The following is a 20,102-nucleotide window of genomic DNA, read 5'->3' on the forward strand; positions in this document are numbered from 1 at the left end:
TCATCATCATTTTTCATTGTTTTCGCCTGTTTTCCACTGTTTAAATACCCCTGCCTTAGTTCAGTCTTTGTCTGTTCTTATTTTCCATGCAACACCGCAAGTCGCTGTGGGAGTGCTGGTGGAGTTTGAGGGCCTTGAAGAGAGCCCGGCCCACACTCCCGCCGCTGAGGGTAAGCCAACACTGGTCCCTGGACTAAGATACTTTTGTTTGACTGTGCTAATGACTGTTTACCTTCCCCGTCATCCCTGCTGGTCCCGTACAGCCTTTCATCATTGTCACTGGTTCTGCCTAGTTCTCCAGCCTCCCCACTGTCCCACCCAGCCTCCCTCTCCCTCCTCCTCTCCAGTCGGTCTATCAGCCACCCCACAATTGGCAAACAGCCACCGCTCCGCTCACCCTCAGCGCGTTGTCGTCACTGGACCGGTTGAACTGAGGTGTGCCTTTTTGCCAACCATGAGGTTTCCTTCGGGTCCCACCCATCCGCCAGCACTGCCCTGGCCCTCCAGATCCTCGGCTCCCTCCTGGCTCTCTGGCTGTTCGGCTCCACTCCTCCATGCTGGCTTCTCTGTCATCTGTCCCCAGGGTGTCGAGCGACGTGCCTTCACCCTGGCTCCACCGGTGACCCCACCCTGGAGCTTCCCTCTTTCCCTCCAGCAGGCACCTCATGCTCCAAGCCCCTCCCTGGCTCCTCCCATCCTCATCACATCTTCTGTTTATTGACTTTTTGTTGTCGTCATTCCCCCCACCACTATGGTGTTGTTTAAGTTAGGACACGGGTTGCGTCTTGAGGGGGGCGTACTGTTACAAGTCTGTTAGTTTTCAGTGTTTAACCCTCTGGGGTCCGACCATTTTGAGACACTGTCAGAGGTTCTGACATGCTCTTATATTTGGTCTTTTTTCAGTTGCTTTAAAACATAATAATGGCAAGTGTCTCATACCACTGTGTTCAGCACAAACTGGGCTAAAATATTATATGAGCTACATGTATGTACATGTTTGTATTTTTGAGAGAAAAATGTTTATGCGTGGTTTTTAAAAAAGCTAAATTTTTAATTCACATATATAACTCCACAAAAACCATACTAAACATGTTTTAACAAGACTTTTCTAAAGAGAATCTAGTAGTCTAGAGTTTTTTCTTTAAAATGATGTGAAAATCATCCTGCCTACTCATTCACATAAAACAATATATTGATTTAGAAATTGTAAGACACTTTTTGTTTAGAGGGGCCGTATGCGAGAAGGATTAATTGACAGCTAGCAAACAAAGGCTCGCATAATGAGCTGAATAATGAGGCAGTAATGTGAGAGGGAACTACAGTAAAGAATGTGAGGACAAATGTATACATGTTTGTTTGAGGTTTATTAAGAAGTTAACAATATAATAAAAATAAAAATGAATGTCAGTAGGACATTTTCAGTTTATTTGTAAACAAACCCTATTCAAAAACTTAACTTGTATAAGAAACTGATAAACAACAGAGCTGTAAACTTCATGTGGCTCATGTTACCATATAACTTTATGTCCAAAAAGTGTGAATATGTTTTTCCACTTCATAGTTTTGTACTGATGAGAGAGATGCAGACCTGTAAGAGAGTTATAAACAGCTGTTAGCATAAATTGTCCACAGAAATACCCTTACATACATAACTGATGGGTAAATGATATAAATATCATGTACATGAACTAAATTAGTATCTCAGATAAACATCTGCAGTGATTAGTTATATAAAAACCTGTTTTCAGATGACTGTTTTCAGATGCCCATTCATTGCCTTATCGTCTAGCTTCTGTTTTAAATGCGTTTTCTGTAAGCGAGTATGAACTTTAAAAACACATCGCATATGGCGTCCATGTGCGCGAGCTCGCGTCTCCATGAAAACAACGCGGCGCTCATAATAAAACGGTGTCGCGTGTAAAGCACAATGTATGGTATGCGTTGCATGTAAACAATATCATATTACAGCAGATCCCGCAGTGCAGCATTACTCAAAGTTGCATGAAGGATACGAAAGTGAATAACAGTGTCTAACACTGTACAGCATGTAACAATGAAATCCGCCATTACGTGATCACGCGTCCTCGTTTGTAAACAATGCGAAAGTTTTTCAATCCGAAGCGTGCAGTCTGCTGAGGTTGCTTATGTAGGCTGAACTGCACAAGCCATAAGCATATTACGACATTATAGCAAATATAAATGAAGACAAATGACTTACAGTTTCTTCAGGAATATATCCTCCTCCAGTGCGTCCTCCATTGTTCTTCTACTTAGCTAACGTTAAAGATAAACGCTTCTCTTCCTCAATGTCCAGACATAAATGAAGATATTCCTCACGTGTGTGTATAAAGTTAATAATCCAACCATGCGGTAAAGTCTTTAAATCTGATCAAACTTTACTTTGTCTGTTTGTTATTGTGTTGAGCTGCTCCTCATTACCATGTCAACAGCGTGTACGCCTGTGGGCGTGACCGAATTAAAGATAATGAAGTCAGCCAGGAAAAACAGTACTCTCTTTACTTCAATGCAGATTATACAGATGTGGCCTTTAAAAATGCGCGTTTTCTCCCGCTGCATTCGCCAATTCGTCTCGCAGCATTCTGCAAGTGCTTTCGGGGGGGGGGGGGCTACTTTCCATTTTCCCTTAATGTGTTTCGCTTCACAGAATATCCACCAGGTGGCGCATAAAAATATTCCATTGCCGTTGTTTCCAGAAGTTAATAAAGGCATTGCTGAATATTTTACATTGCTACTGTATTAAAACAGCAAAGTGATATGTCAACCCCTTCTTGCCAGCATAACAGCGCATACAACTATTAAGATACGTACAATTTGAATTTATAGGAAGTGCAACAGAGAATTTAGTTTTAGCCTAATAAACGCGACTCTATTTACAATGAATATCTTAATTATTTGTGTTGTCGAATTATGACACCATTTCATTGTTTGTTCATAATATTTATAATTGTCAGTTTTTCTAAAAGTATCAATATTTTAAAGAGATTAATGTGGTATAAAAAAGACATGTTTTAAAGTTAAAAATGTTGTAAAAAATATAGTAGTATTCTTATATTTCAAGAATAACAATATGATACATTTATACTGCGCTAAAATGCTTTACATATGGAAAGAGGAATTCTTCTCAACCACCACCAATAAAGTTTACAAATTATTCTTTAGAAAAAAGGCGTTTAAACCCATGCGGGCTGTACAGTTGGCATATGATATCTTTTTATTTCGTTTTTACATATTTATATTTATAAAATCTTTAAAGGGATAGTTCGGCCAAAAACGATATTAAACCCATGATTTACTCACCCCCAAGCTGTCCGAGTTGAATATGTCCATCGTTTTTCAGACAAACACATTTTCGGATATTTTAGAAAATATTTTAGATCTTTCTGTTCATTAAATGTAATGTCACGGGGTCCAGCAATAGTCCACGACCTTCAAGTCCAAAAAAGTGCGTCCATCCTTCACAAATTAAATCCAAACGGCTCCAGGATGATAAACAAAGGTCTTCTGTGGGTAATCCGTGCGGTGTTGTTGTAGAAATATCCATATTTAAAATGTTATTAACGTTATAAACTACCTTCCGGTAGCGCCGCCATCTTAGACTCAGGAGAGAGTATTAGCGTAGTGTACGCACTTTTCTTAGTGACGTATGACAAATTCGGAGGGCGGGGGCACAGAGCAGCAGCAGAGAAACTCTGTACGCTGCGTAAGCTCTCATCCTGAATGCGGATCACTCCAAGATGGCGGCGCTACCGGAAGGTAGTTTATAATGTTAATAACATTTTAAATATGGATATTTCTACAACAACACCGCACGGATTACCCACAGAAGACCTTTGTTTATCATCCTGGAGCCGTTTGGATTTAATTTGTGAAGGATGGACGCACTTTTTTGGACTTGAAGGTCGTGGACTATTGCTGGACCCCGTGACATTACATTTAATGAACAGAAAGATCTAAAATATTTTCTAAAATATCCGAAAATGTGTTTGTCTGAAAAACGATGGACATATGCAACTCGGACCGCTTGGGGGTGAGTAAATCATGGGTTTAATATCGTTTTTGGCCGAACTATCCCTTTAATAATAGGCTACCTTTCTTGCGCATATGCAGTCAGTGTTTCTACGTAATTCATAATTGTAAAAAATATTATTGTAAAATAGAATATCACTAAAATAATTTATTAAAATAACTTAATAAAATGTCTTAATGTCACTTATGTGTTTTTTTAGTTGGTCAAACCAAAATAATTGACGCGAACAGAGAAACTGTGCCTTTTGCGGACGAAAAACACCTCCGAAATGTTGAGTTTATGAATATTTACAATATGTACTTTGTGAAATGTGTGTGTAAAATAATCAATTTTATAACATGTGGCTGTAGAGACAAACACGCCGCATCGCCTTCCAGATATCTTACACGTTCGCATTCAACACTTTTCAAAACGTATTTATATTCAATCTAATTAATAATTATAAATTATGACATGAGAAAATTAGAAGTGTGCAAAAGAGCCAATTCAGATATTGTTAATTAAAGCTGTTTTATACACCTTTCTGCCTTGTTTAAATTAACAAGCATTTTATTTGCCACTGTCAACACGTTTTGTGATTGATTTAATGATTTATTACAGAAACTTATATGAAGCAAAGCTATTGTACTAAGCATCTTTATATATATAAATATATATAAATATATATATATATATATATATATATATGTTATAAATGTTGTAAAAAATATATTAGTATTCTTATATATTAAGAATAACAATATGATACATTTATATTGCATTAAAATGCGTTACATATGGAAAGAGGAATTATTCTCAACCACCACCAATAAAGTTTAAACATTATTCTTTAGAAAAACGCCTCCGAAGTGTTGAGTTTATGAATATTTACACTAACAATATATACTTTGTTAAATGTGTGTTTAAAATAATAAATTTCATAACTGTAAAGACAAACACGCCGCATTTCATGATTTTATAAATACCGATTTCCATTTAAGTATTTTCCAGAGCATGCACCCCAGGAAAAAAAGCTTCTTATTTCCCTGCTCTACATATATGAATTTTAATACATCAGAAAACCAAAGAATCAAATACCTATAGATTTCAAACCATGTCAGTATGCAGAAGACTTGTGTTGGTCATTAGGAATACATTGTAATAATTATTTTACCATCCTGGGCACACTGCTGCACACTTTCTCTTCTTTTGTTTATTTGTTTATTTAACTTTAATGACTTCAACAGGTACTGTTTATTAGGCTTTAAGACTGAATGCAATAAAATGTTCAAGCCAAAATATGAACATTTAAACTCCGTGCACGCGCGCTACGGGTGGATGAAGCGTTGTACCGCGCACGTGATGCATCGCGTTTTCAAGTTCAAGCTTAGCAGAAGTCCAGTGCAACACAGGGAATCTAATCATTATACAGTTAAAAACATATCTTCAAGAATTAAAGGGTGGCGTTGAATGTTGTTAATAAACATGCTGAATAACGGAGCATTAGCATGCTACATTTGCTACTTTAGTGGGTTGGTTGAAATACATAATAGGCTATATACTTCCTGTCGAACTGCGCGATCCGATCGGCGTATTAATTTCTATGAAATCAAATTACTATAGTGAAGCGAAAGTGACTGGGGAGCAGACTGGTGTTGCGCCACAAGCGAGTGATAGCAAAGTACCGCGAGAGTGTCTCCAGTTATCACATGGAGAAATCTGCTTTGAATCGCTCTCGCGGTACTTTGACATTACCAAGAGGTCTGCTTTACGCCAAATGAAGTCGAACCTGGAGTGTAGCTGCTCACGCGACACTGTAAACAAACAGTCCATGTGAAGAAGTGAACAAGTGAAGCAGTGCTGCAACATAAAATCCATAGAGTTTACAACGCACATGTGAGTAAACAACATTTAAATCATCAGTCCAGTTTATTACTTTATCTGGAGGTAAGGCTCCAAATGCAATAAAATAAGCCTGTGATAATATCCTGATGGTTTTTAGCTGCCTTCAGTTGCTCTGCATGTTTGCTTGTTATCTACGTTCAAGATGTATTATGATCTTAAACTTCTGTGAGGAAATTCATGTCTGCGTTGATGTTCAGTTCAGACTTGCAAATATTAGGCTAGATGGTCTTGTAATAATAATTAAGTATAAGCCTATTTTCAGTTTTAGACAATGCTTATATTATATGCAAAAATAAGCTTTTATATCAATGACTATGCAAATAAGAGTTAATTCATGGTCATCTTAAATGTGTATTAATTAAAAACATTTACACCATTAAATAACACATGGTAATGTTATCAATAGTTGTCAGATAATAGCTATTGAAGGAGTGGATATTTTTTTCACCTTCAATGCATGTGTTTGCCACGAATTGAAGATTGTAAACAGTTAATTTAATTTTAATTAACAGTTAAGTAACTTTTGTCCCTGAGTTAGATGTTGATTAACACTAAACCAGTCTAAAAATCAATCCAGTTTCCCCAGCTGTAAACCCATTGGCTGTTAAAGTCTTTTTTTTCTTGTAATAAACTGACATGTTGATAACACATTCAGTTTATGTGTTCATGAGTACACTTTCAGAATGCTCTTAGTTACATGAAGATCCATACTGTATGCATCTGTGAGTGTTGTGGTGCTTATGAGGTGTCGCGCTGGGACGAGTGAGCATAAGGATGAGAGGGAAAAATCACAGTATACTCACTACAAAAATCTAGACTACACCACTGATCTATACCACTGCAGCTAAGTCACTACATTGACATGGCAGAAGGACAGAATGCCATTTTGTTCTGGGCACTCTTCCTTCACTCTTTCAAGTAGCCTTGGCAGTGCCTGCTTCTAGTGCTACAGTGGAGCGAGTTTTCAGCCATGGTGGCATCATGGCATATTTGATCTTTTGAAAATGCAATGCAGTATAGGGGCCTCCCTCCACCTGTCCACAGCATGCATTTTATTTCTGTGGTAAGAGGACTTGACATGACTCGAAACTAAAATGGTAGGACTTTGGACTCGACTTGAGACTTGTTGGCTTTGACTTTTGACTCGACTTGGGACTTGCCTCATCTTTGACTCGACTTGACTCGGGATTCGAGGGCAAAGACTTACTTGTGACTTGCATAACAATGACTTTGTCCCACCTCTGCTTATAGACATCACATGCCGATTGGTCTGCGCGGCGCAGCAAGAAGCCACACAAGCGCTGAGCATTGAGTCAAATTATAAGACTAGCATAAGAAAATGACAGAGGTCTGGTCAGGGAATTAACCCAACACAAAAGTGAAAATGATAGCAATGACTCTTTAGATAAGATCTATAGACATGCACATCAGTGTTTTATTTCTCTGGAGAAAAGGACAATTTGATATCCAAAATAGTGTCCAACATAATACTTACTCTATCATTATACTCAAATAAGTAGGGCCTACATGCACTGCTATCAAACGTGATGTGTTTTTGGTTTTTGTTGTAATCTGGAACTTGGTGTATATCAAATGCCCTCCCCCCGCACTGTCCTGCAATGAGAACCAGAAAAAATGGTTTCTAACCATTTTATTTACATGTGAATAGTGAGAGCACCCCCTCAGGAGCTGTAGCAGGGTTTTTGCGGGGTCTTTATAAGCTTAAGCCAGGACTTAGTTTAAATAGGAAATGTAACTAGTTTTAACAAACATGCCTTACTAAAAACATTATTTGTCTGCATTTTGAGGCAAAAAAAGGGCATGGCCGTCCGGACCTCGGTAATTTTCTGACGCGTGTCTTATTTGACTCAATGCTCAGCGCTCGTTTGACGACTTGCGGCGCCACGCAGCCCGATCGGACGACATGTGACGTCTTAGCACCGCGAGACAGGAGGCCTACAGTATGCTTTTGAATAGATCTCGCGGTAGTGTGATGTCACAGGCCAACGGGTTTGCGCTGCGCCCCATTAAGTAAGATAAAGTGAAAATTATTCCTAGATGACCAATAAAATCATACCAGGCAGACAGCAAAGGAGGAAGGATACCTCAGTTAGTGGAAGTAATAGGTTAAATTGGGCCGGAGCGCACCGGAGCGCAGCTCTGCCTCCTCGGGTCCACAACACACCTTGCAGGAGCTCCGGTCCGTCTCCTTCAGCAACAGGGTTTGGCGCAAAGCGAATAATAAGGTTTTCATTCATAGGCTTCAAACTCGTGCTTGCGGGGCACCCTCGACAAAAATCATTTTGAGAAAATCATGCTTCTCAGAGGTCCACTGTGTTTTTAATCCCGTCTGAATCGGCCATGTCTGTGTTTTTCTCTGACGACCTCTGTAATCTGTAAATTTCAGAGCATTTTACCTACTGTTTTTTGCCGAACTCAGAGGTCATCTGAGAAATGTAATCCCGTCCGGATGAAGACGTCTGTGTTTGCTCGCAATATGTTTTGAAAGCGCGTTTCTTTTCATGTTTTGGCAAACGTGAACTGCCGACAGGTCTCACTAACGCACGTATATACTATTGTACTTAATTTATGAATCCCATTCATTCAGATAGCCTATGGATTTTTTTCCATTCGGCGGAATAAAATAATTAAATTAAGACAGCTGAATATCATACACTGTTAAGACTGGACAAAACGGTTAGTTTTGTAGGTGTTCAGCTTGGGAGTTATACTCGGTTTAACAAAAAATGGGAATAATAATACAACAGAATATTTGGAATTGGGGCAAGCAGAACATGAATTCACAAATCACAAAAAAAATGTAAAATTAGATAAATTAGTTAATGATATTGCGCAAATGCTCTCGGTCTCTTCAAGGTCTACGCAAATTAGAGGTTTGTTATAAGACTCCGTTATACATCAAGTTTTTTTTTCGAAATTTGTGATTTTCGTTTTATTGCAGAATCTGTTAGTTGAGATCACGAAGAAGCCTCTCCATGTTTGAGATAGCAGTTTTTGTATATTTAAAAGCGTACATTTTGCGGTTAAAGTAGGCTTGTTTTTCCGGAGATTCTAGCGTGCAGCGGGGGGCGTCATTGTCTGTGTGTATATTTACATACTGTATAAGCTTGTGTTTTCGCCTCCGCCCCCAAAGGGAACAGCGTGACTACTAAATAAGGATAGTTCGCCCAAAACTGAAAATAATGTCATTAATGACTCACCCTTATGTCGTTCTAAACTCGGAAGACCTCCGTTCATCTTCGGAACACAGTTTAAGATGTTTTATCGTTAGATTTAGTCCGAGAGCTTTCCCCTTCATTGAAAATCTATGTATGGTTTCCATGTCCAGAAAGTTAATAAAAACATCATCAAAGTAGTCCATGTGACATCAGTGGGTCAGTAAGATTGTGTTGATGCATCGAAAATACAGTTTGGTCCAATAATAGCAGAATTACGACTTTATTCAGCATTGTCTTCTCTTCCGGCTCAAGCGTGAAGTCACGTGACTGTAGTGACGCGCTGCCCTGTTCCTCAGACATGTTTGCTAAGTTTTTGTTTTTTTTCAAACTTATAGCCTGCGTCTCCCCAGACTGTAAAGCTCGGGCGCACAAAACAAAAGAAAAATAAAAGAAGCTGGGGCGGAACAAATAACAGTCAGCCGCCTCGTACGTCAGCCGCGTCACTGACTTTATGCGGCGCCGCAGTCGGATGACGTCAAAGTACCGCGAGAGCTCTTAGAAATCTTACGGAGTAGTTTAATTTCGACTCGCTCTCGCGGTACTTTGACGTCATCTGTATGTCAGTTCTTGCAGCGCAGCATGAGTCCAAACACACAGAAGTTACACAGATATCGTTGTATTCTTCATATAATTGGCTACATGTTTTGTCTATCAATATTTTCCATGAAGTCATTGGCTGATGGAGGAACGAGCGAGCGATTGGTAACCTCTCTAAAGGATGTCACGTTTTCGACGGCGCTGTTTGGATGATCTATTATACTACTTCCCTATTTTAAATACAAACTTTGAAGGCGGGTTCATGTGTTTAACGGAGTGTAAGCTCATATACCCTTACATGTTACGATTTAAATAGTCTTCAGATTATATATTATATTGTATTACCAGACATTCATGCGAAATCTGATGTAAACAATCTATATTTCACGGATTATACGCATTTGTGGACAAATATGGTCATTGGATAATCTGAAACAGACTGGATTTGACTTGTGATCCCCACAAAGGTAAAAGAGTCATGTTTATTTTTGCGGGTTGTCATTTGGTCATAAAATACTACATATGATGCTAGAACATCTCAAAAAGGGTTTTACAGGGGGCATGGCTTAGCTAAATGAGATGTAAATGAGCCCTATTGTCTCCCCCAGCTGAAAAGAAGAGTCCCTTTCGTCTCGATTTTCTCGGTTTGAGTATTTCTGAGTTCCTATATTCAAATGGCCACAACTTCTCCAAATCTTATCAGATTTCCATGTGTTACACATCGTTGGAAAGCTTAGAAACTGCACTTTCAGAATCTGTGAATAACTCAAAATGCCCAGATCCGACTTGTGTCCCTACTTTCCGTGACTGGTCACATTTAAGTCGGATTTTTATGGAGAAAAGGCTTTGTGACCGTTTAACCCCACGTGGACCGAACAAGAAACGTATGCTTCATGGAGTCCGTGTATGACATCTCCTTTATTTAGTTTTACATATTTTTATTTATATGCATTTAATAATACCGTAAGATCATAATGTATACACTGTAAAAATGATTCAGTGGCTTTGTAAATGTAGGCTATCTAAAATAAATGATTAAATTAACTTAATGTCAGTTATGTGTTTTTTTTTAGTTAGACAAACCCAAATAAATGACTAGAAATAGATATTTTGTTTAAAATGTACATATTTTATTTGATGTATACGCCTTAATAATATAAGTATTTAATTTACAGATTATTTTAATCAATATATTTGATAAGGTCAGAATTATATATTTAAGTTTTTAAAACTGTAATAATTGCTTTCTTCTAATTAATATTATTTGCATTTAAAATCAACTTAAAAAAATGTACGTTTTACGCCTAACTTGAACTATGATGTACTTACTATTTTTACATTGATATTATTTGAGTAAATGTAGGCAAAAAAATAAATTAATAATAAGTAGAACAAATGTTAATTTAAAAAAATCCCATATAGCCAACAGGTTTTAATCAGCAACAGAGAAACTGCGCCTTTTGCCGATGACAAACACCTCAGAAACTCCTCGAATTTATGAATTTTTACACTCACAATATGATTTTATTTACTTACTACAAAAATATAACTCATTATACAAATTTATTCAACACCATTGCACACTTTATATCGAGTTTCATACCATGTAAAGGAAAACATGATAATATAAAAAGTACAGTAATGCAGAAAAGCGCATTACAACCATGTTCAGGCTATTAAAAACGTTCAGATGCAAAAATGAACTAAATGTACAATTAGATAAACTAGTTAATGATATTGCGCAAATGCTCTCGGTCTCTTCAAGGTCTACGCGAATAGAGGTTTGTTATAAGACTCAGTTATACATCACGTCTCTTCTAATTGCACAGAAAAAATGAATCAAATGATGCGCATTTAAGTCGGATTTTTATGGAGAATAGGCTATGTGACAGTTTAACCCACGTGGACCGAACAAGAAAACGTATCCTTTCATGGAGTCCGTGTATGACATCTCTTTTATTTAGTTTTACATATTTTTATTTATATGCATTTAATAATACCATAAGATCACAATGTATACACTGTAAAAATGATTCAGTGGCTTTGTAAATGTAGGCTATCTAAAATAAATGATTAAAGTAACTTAATAAAATCTTTTAATGTCAGTTATGTGATTTTTTTTTAGTTAGACAAACCCAAATAAATGACTAGAAATAGATATTTTGTTTAAAATGTACATATTTTATTTGATGTATACGCCTTAAAGCAGACATATCATGCTTTTAAATCTGTCCTTTTTACATATAAATCATCTATTTGTGGTCTATGTAAAGCGAAACTGCAATGCTTGGGTCTGAATTCCTCATTATTATAGCCCCACAGGCCCCCTTTCTACCCCTTTTCTGATGTGCATCTGAGAGCAACTCGTTTTGGTACTGTCTTTTTAAATGCACGTCATACCCTGCCCCCTCTCCAGGTTGCAGAGGTGACACTCGGTTAAACTCCACCCCGTTCGGCCATTTTTGTAGTTTTATAGCAGAGATACGATTATCTAGCTGCACAGAAACTTTTTATTTACTCGTTATTCACAAAATGTCAACAACGGAAGACTTGTCCATCCAGCCTTATATGTTCGCGCCAGAGTCGGAAACGGACTGAGAGGAAAATGAAGACGACGAACCTGCAGAACAACGTCTTCATATTGAGGTATCGCAATGGTGTGAGGCTGCAGCCTCCGGAGGTCGCATATCTAGGCTGCATGCGTCATCAAGACGGTCTTATTTCAGAATATTAACAATTATAAAGTTTACTATTATTCTTAGTTAATCGTAAGTTGTTGTAATATGCTCATGACTTGCAAATGTAATGCTCAGTTAACTTAAACCAGGCTTGATGCCCAAAAGCGATCTCCGCAGGCTGCAGCCTTCGGAGTGAGAAACAGCACTGCTAAACCATGACCACCGTGTACTTTACTTTTTTACTTTAAGTTATAAACTGCTTACCGAAGTGCTCTGCTCGTCGTCTCCAAAGAAAGAAGTAATTGACCCCTCAATCAGACGAAGTCTATCGGTAAATCCTTCTTTATACTGGCGGAGATTGGTGAAGTAGTTATCCTTAAAGTGCCTCGGGCACACAAAAATGACTTTATCCACAGATGTGAGTACATTTCTTACGCTCTCGTAACTTCTGCATCCTTGAGCTTGGACTACAATATCGCAGCCAGAAATATAAAATGGCGGATTGCTCGTAGTGTTGGGCTGGAAGTCGATGTCCTTATTTAGCAGTTCCGCTGCAAATACTGTGACGTAATTGTTCAAAAAACGTAATAGATAATAGAAAAATCAGAACCGGTTGGAAAATATGACCAAAACAGAATATAAAGATATCAACAAAGCACCTGAAGAGACTAATTTCAACTTTTATGTACTTATAAACACTACAAATATACAACAAAATGCATTTAAGAGCCAAGAAAGTGGATTTAGCATGATATGTCTCCTTTAATAATATAAGTATTTAATTTACAGATTATTTTAATCAATATATTTGATAATGTCAGAATTATATATTTAAGTTTTTAAACCTGTAATAATTGCTTTCTTCAAATTAATATTATTTGTATTTAACATCAACTTAAAAAAATGTACGTTTTACGCCTAACTTGAACTATGATTTACTTACTATTTTTACATTGATATTATTTGAGTAAATGTAGGCAAAAAAATTAAATAATAAGTAGAACAAATGTTAATTTTAAAAAATCCCATATAGCCAACGGGTTTTAATCAGCAACAGAGAAACTGCGCCTTTTGCCGATGACAAACACCTCAGAAACTCCTCGAATTGAATATTTGGCTATTAGGCTATTAAAAACGTTCAGATTCAAAAATGAACTAAATGTACAATTAGATAAACTAGTTAATGATATTGCGCAAATGCTCTCGGTTTCATCAAAGGTCTTCGCGAATTATTTTGTTATAAGACTCCGTTATCATCACGTCTCTTCTACTGTAAGTGTACACAAAAAAAAGACGAATGATCCGCGTTTAAGTCAGATTTTTATGAAGAATATTTGACTGTTTATGTAACTGGCAAAAGAAAACTTTGTGTCAAAAAGCTTGCATGTGACATCAAAGTTCTGCCAAAGCACCGAGAATCCCTGTCATGTTACTTCAATATCATATAGTATGCTTAAAGCATAAAGTAGAGCACACATTGTCGTCAGTATGCCCTACTTGAAACACGACTGCCCTCTACAGGTTTTTTATTTCCTGCGTCCCCCACCGAATCCCCCTTCTGCGGGATCTCGCAGAATTTCGGAAGTGCTCGCGGCATTCTGCTTTCAGAGACGCGCATTTTTAAAGGCCACATCTGTATAAACTATCAATATTTGTTTTTGATTATAATTAGCTTGTTTAAAAGTAGACATTTCAGGCTTTCTTTGGATATGTGTATCATGTTTGTATGGCAAGCCGTTTTAACTTTTATTCGTTGTGTTCTTGATATCAACAATTCAATTTTCACTAGTTAAATGTTTAATTCTTGATCAGATATTACATTCCAACTAGTATCAATGGCAATTCTTGATATCAACAATTACATTTTCACTAGTGAAATGTCACCATAGGCTGCCATTCAAATTCAATTGTTGATATCAAGAATTACATTTTCACTAGTAACAATGTTAATTCTTGATATCAACAATTCAATTCTTGATATCAACAATTACATTCTTGATATCAACAATTACATTTCCACTAGTAACAATGTTAATTGTTGATATCAATAATTAAATTATTGATATCAACAATCGAGTTCGTGATATCAAGAATTCAATTGTTACTAGTTAAAATGTTAATTCTTGATATCAACAATTAGATTGTCACTAGTGACAATTTTAATATCTGATATCATGAATGGGATTGTTACTAGTAAGAAAGCCATTTTAGATATTTAAAATTATATTTGATATCAAAAATACAATTTCAAATAACAAAAATTAACATTGTCACTAGTGACAATCGAATTATTGATATCAAGAATTAACATTTTTACTAGTAACAATGTAATTATTGATATCAAAAAATATTTTTCTACTAGTAAGAATTGTATTTTTGATATCAAAAATGGGAATTTCAACTAGTAAGAAATGTATTTTTGATATCTGTAATAGTTTTGTTGCCATTTTAACATTTACACACAGGTAGGATATGAATTGTTGATATCAACAATTTAATTATTGATATCATCAATTAAATTCTTGATATCAGAAATACTGATTGTTGATATCAGGAATTGAATTATTGATATAAAAAATGACCTCATCATTCACAGAAATACATTTATGATATCTGAAATTAAATCAAAACTAGTAAGAAACATAATTCTTGATATCTGTTATTTAATTATTGATATCTGTAATTCAATTCTTACATGTTAAAATGTAATTTTCACTAGTAAAAATTGTTATTGCTGATATCACAAATCCCTTTTGGATATGTGCATAGTAATGAATTCCTTCTTGGATATGTGCATAGTTATAAGACTACATTTAAATAAAAGCATGATGCTTTCGCGTTCTCAAAATGGCGGTGTGCGAACAAGCCAATGGCAGAGGAGGTTTTGAGGGAAATTGAACTGCAATGTTATGCCATTGAAAGGACATACCACTATGGCGTTTGCGGTCAACAACATCTTCGTGCCATAGATGCATGTCTCAGAAATTTATCAAGAGTTGCCAGTCTGTTAAGAACAGAGACAGCGGATGAACTTAAAGACTCGCTCATCCATCTAAGAAGGATTTTGCTGGTGCAAAATGTAGAGGAAGACCGGGCCTTCTCTGCCGGACGTGTATATTTAGGTGAGTAGAAGTGTTGTTCTCTTTAAGTTATTAAAATAAGAAATCTGTAATATTTAAAACATTTGTATTATTTAAACTACCGAAAATTGGCCTTTTCAATTCATTAACAATTATGTGTACAAGTATGTGTATTATGCGTCGCAGCACCGTTGTGTTTATATGCTTTTACACATAACCAGGTGGGCACAAATACATCAAAAACTATTTTGTTACAAACTACAAATGCTGGCTCATGAAATGTAACAAAATAAAATACAAAATACTGATGTGAAAAATGTATTTAAATAAAATACAAGTAATTAGTATTTTGAAAATACAAATTTACTCCCACAATAATCTTAAAGGAACAGTATGTAGGATTGTGGCCAAAACTGGTATTGCAATAACAAAACTTGTGGCTAAAACTGGTACTGCAATCACCCAACTGGTGGCCAATGCACAAAATGACAACATAAACATCAGTTGAGGGCTGCAACTCCACTTTTTAAATGACAATATCCTGGCCAGACCACTGTTGTGAGTGATATAAGTATTTAAAATGAAAATAATTTCTTAAAGTCTAGTGACATATCAGGGCCATTTTATGATTAATTGATATAAATTTCTTACATACTGTTCCTTTAAGTCTTTTTTATTACGTTACTGCAGAAAATGTTGGGGATAGGCTAGTACTCTAGGGGGAAAAATAACAGACCAAGAATGTTCGTCACAAAATCAAAATTCCATTTTAATCATAATATATATGATTAATCATAATATGTGTGGGTTTGTTTTACACAAGAGACTCTTAACTGCCCTGGGCCGGGTTTCCCGATAACGATTGAACTTAGCACTTAAGAGCGCTTTCTACGAGCTACTTAACGAACATTCATTGTTCATTTACGTGCGTTTCCCAAAGATGCACGTATAACGATCGCTCGCAGCTGGGTTTTAAGTGCTACATACGAGTCGCTATCCCTTTGTCAAGTGCTGAAATGTCACCAATAGAATGACTCGAATTTGTAGCAGAAGCTTGTTTAGGCTAATGATCTTCAGCCGATGTGCACTAATGCTTTTTATAATATTTTCCATTATTGTTTAATGACTTTTTAAATGTTTTAATAATTTGTGCATATGTATTTAGTTAGGACTCTGCCCACTGCGAAATGCCTTCTGCATTTTATGTAATAGTTTAGATTATTATTATTATTATTATTTGTTTTTTATTATCTATGTTTATTTATTATAAGGGAATACATTGTACCATACATATTTATTTGGTTTCCTTAATCAGATGCCATTTTCCTTCAAAACAATTATTTTTACTGTAGATTAATTATAGAAGTAATTGGTAGGAACCATTTATCAATTTGCTACCTTGTAACTTTTACCAAAATTGTACCAAATATGTTTTCCTTCTTTATTAATTTATGTTTAGTCATTTAAATTTGATATCACATTTGAATTGTAAATATATTATATTAAAGTAATTTAAACAAATAAACAAAGAAGAAACCAATAAATAAATATACATTTAAAACATTATACATTATCGTCATTGCTGGAGTGCAATTTGCTGGTTGTCCTGCAGGTGACCTTGTAACTCTGTTGTCTTACGATGCACTTATGAATTAACGATTACTCCAGAGCACTCATAGATTTACGATGATTTTCAAGTACTACTTAAGTTACAAAGCTTTTGGGAAACGGCCCGTAATTCTAAGATGATTCGTTCGATAGTTTTTACGATCTACTTAGCATTACGATGCTTTTGGGAAACCCGGCTCTGACCGTGTATTCCTTTTCCATAGTAGAATCGCTCTGCATGCGCAATTATTGAAAAACAAAAGGATAGGTAATTATTTTATACAAAATCTGACAGAATATCAATATTTCTCATATGTAATACGTTTAAAAATGTGTAAATCTGCATAGCATGGGGATTTATTTTCTCTATAATGCCATTCAGTGTGCAATATGTGTGTGTAGACTGTATATTTTTCACAAAACACTTATCCTTAATGCCGTTTTTAAGAGGAGCAGTGCCACCACTTCTCCTGTGTTCAAAGCTCATTCACTTCTTGAAGGTAGCCCGGTCTACAGGGTGTCACGTGATTTTTGTGCATCTCATCTGGACATTGCCAGCAACATCAGACCGAAAATATGGCAAAATCATTTACTATGCACTGTAAAAAATTATAGCCACATTAAGTTATGTGTACTTACTTTTGCTATTTAGTTCTACTACACACAGCAAGTTTTAGATATTCAACTCAAGTCTGTAAGTTTTCACAAAGTTAAACTTAAAGTTACACATTGTCTTAACTACTTGTGAGTTGTCTCTGTGATGTGAATGTTCATTTGACTAACTTCTGTAAGTTATGAATCACAAAGAGAGGGAGGGGTCGTGTCCAGAAAAGACCGGGAAAATTCCAGTTAACTTTACCTCAGACACAGCGCTTATCTGAAATGACCAATAATACATTTAAGCAAGGCTACAAAGGAGGTATGTATGATTTTTTTTGTCTTGATGTAATAAAGATGCCCTTTATACATTTTTAGGTAAAAATATTGAGTTTAAAGTAAAGAAAATATGCAGACATCGAGCCTGCTTTGCGAATGCGTCGTCGTCAGGATATTTCTCTGCTTTCACATCGAAGCATCAAATGTTAAAATACACCATGGGGAGAATTTTTGATATTTCAATTGGTTGTGCGTAATGTTATATCGATTATTTCGATTATAAATAGCTTACAGTATAACATTTAGCTTTTTAACAGATTTGTTTGTTCACCATCAATGTGAATTAATCACGGGCTGAGTCTTCGTTTACTTTCAATTTGTTTACATGGTACGTTTTTAATATTACTAACGGGTAATGTTGTATTATTGTGGTGCTTGAGGGATTTTTATCCTCGTGCGTTTAAGGGCACGAGGGGAATATGCGTTGAAATGAACGCAAATAGTGTCTTATAAGTGTTCGAGGATCTGTTCGTCTGACATAAAGGCCATTAAAAATCTTTAAATAGATTTATTTCTCAGTCACTTAACAAGTGGACACAATCTCTGTTCGTTTCCACAGAATTTTGTGTTTTACTGTGCATTCAGACCGCCACCGGCGAGAGCGTCAAACTGGCCGGAAGTCATTCATTTTCAATGAGAGCCGGCGGCGAGCTCCGGCGAGCAGCGGCGCGTCATGTACAGCGTGAGCGTCGAAGAGAGTTGAAATCAGCTCAACTTTATGGTAATGATGAGATATGACGCGGTTCGGCGGCAACCAATCGGAAGGCGGAAATGTTCAGCGGCAACCAATCGGAAGGCGGAAACCGCCGCCTGAGAGGAGTTCAGAGAATGCATTCGAGCGTCAGAGCGACCACTATACCTTTACTTTAGCATCGTTGGCAGGGCAGCCAGAGCTTTTATTGACGCTCTCGCCAGTGGCAGTCTGAATGCACAGTAAGTCTTGCAGGGCAGCCTTTTCAGGCTACTGCGCACGCGCACAGGTTTGCAACGTCTCGCCAGGGAATCGCCTTTACATGTTGTTGATGGTGACAGCTGTGTTGCATAGAGTTAATCTGTTGTTCTTTGATTATTTAAATCTAATCAGTGGCTTTAAATGCTGTTCGTGCTATCTGTGTTTCTGGATTTACATGTAGGACGCACACGTTTGCTGAACATACATGACACCATATGATTAAAAAACTGCCTCCCTATCTTGCAATAATGAACATGTATTTGCATGATTCTTATCATTTTATAATATGTATGTCGTATTTTTGGTATTTTGTACAAGAGTACTAAGTATTTTGATCATAGCGATTACAGTGCTGTAAGTTACCGGATCGCAGACGACATGACTGTAAAAAAATAGATCACGACCCATGGTTCGGCTCCCATGAGATTCGCGAATTAATATCTATACAAAGTTTGTCATTTGCACGTGTATCAAAGTCTTGCAAATGTTATCACTCAAGTGATTTTTAAACAATTTAACCACAAAAAGACTGCTTTACTTCTTACAGTCTTGTTTTGTCACTCTGCATCTTTGTGGCTGATACGCTATTGAAGAAGAGCTGCACATCACTTTATGGACATTCAAGTTAACATAACCCAGATAGCACACGTACGTCTCAGATACGTATCTGCGAGGTAATCACTCAGATTTCCATTCCGTCTGGAAAACGTATTATAAAGGTCGTTTGCCCATATGAATTACGTATCTGAGACGTACGAGCCCAGCCGTTTTGAAGACGCTTTTAAGATCTTTTCAAGACGCTTGATATTTACCCAGATAGCACACGTACGTCGCGAAGACGTCTGCTAAATATCGCTTCATCTTCTTTAGATCGGCTGCGAACATTGAAAAGTAAGACGTCTGCAATATCTCTGCAAGACGTCTTGGCGATGTCTTGAAACATTCGAAATTTTTACGAGCTGCATGCATCTTCTGGAGCTCTTGATTCCGAGCAAACGCAGACGAATCAGCTGACCTAAATGCTCAACTCATTTCATTGTTTACACTTATTTCTTGTTTAATTGTATTAAACACAAACAAAAGATAAAAAAAACCCAGCTGCATATAATTTGCCAGTTTTTTAAGAGTTTGGATTTATGT

The sequence above is a fragment of the Paramisgurnus dabryanus genome, chromosome 2 (assembly GCF_030506205.2).
Source record: "Paramisgurnus dabryanus chromosome 2, PD_genome_1.1, whole genome shotgun sequence".
Taxonomy (NCBI): domain Eukaryota; kingdom Metazoa; phylum Chordata; class Actinopteri; order Cypriniformes; family Cobitidae; genus Paramisgurnus; species Paramisgurnus dabryanus.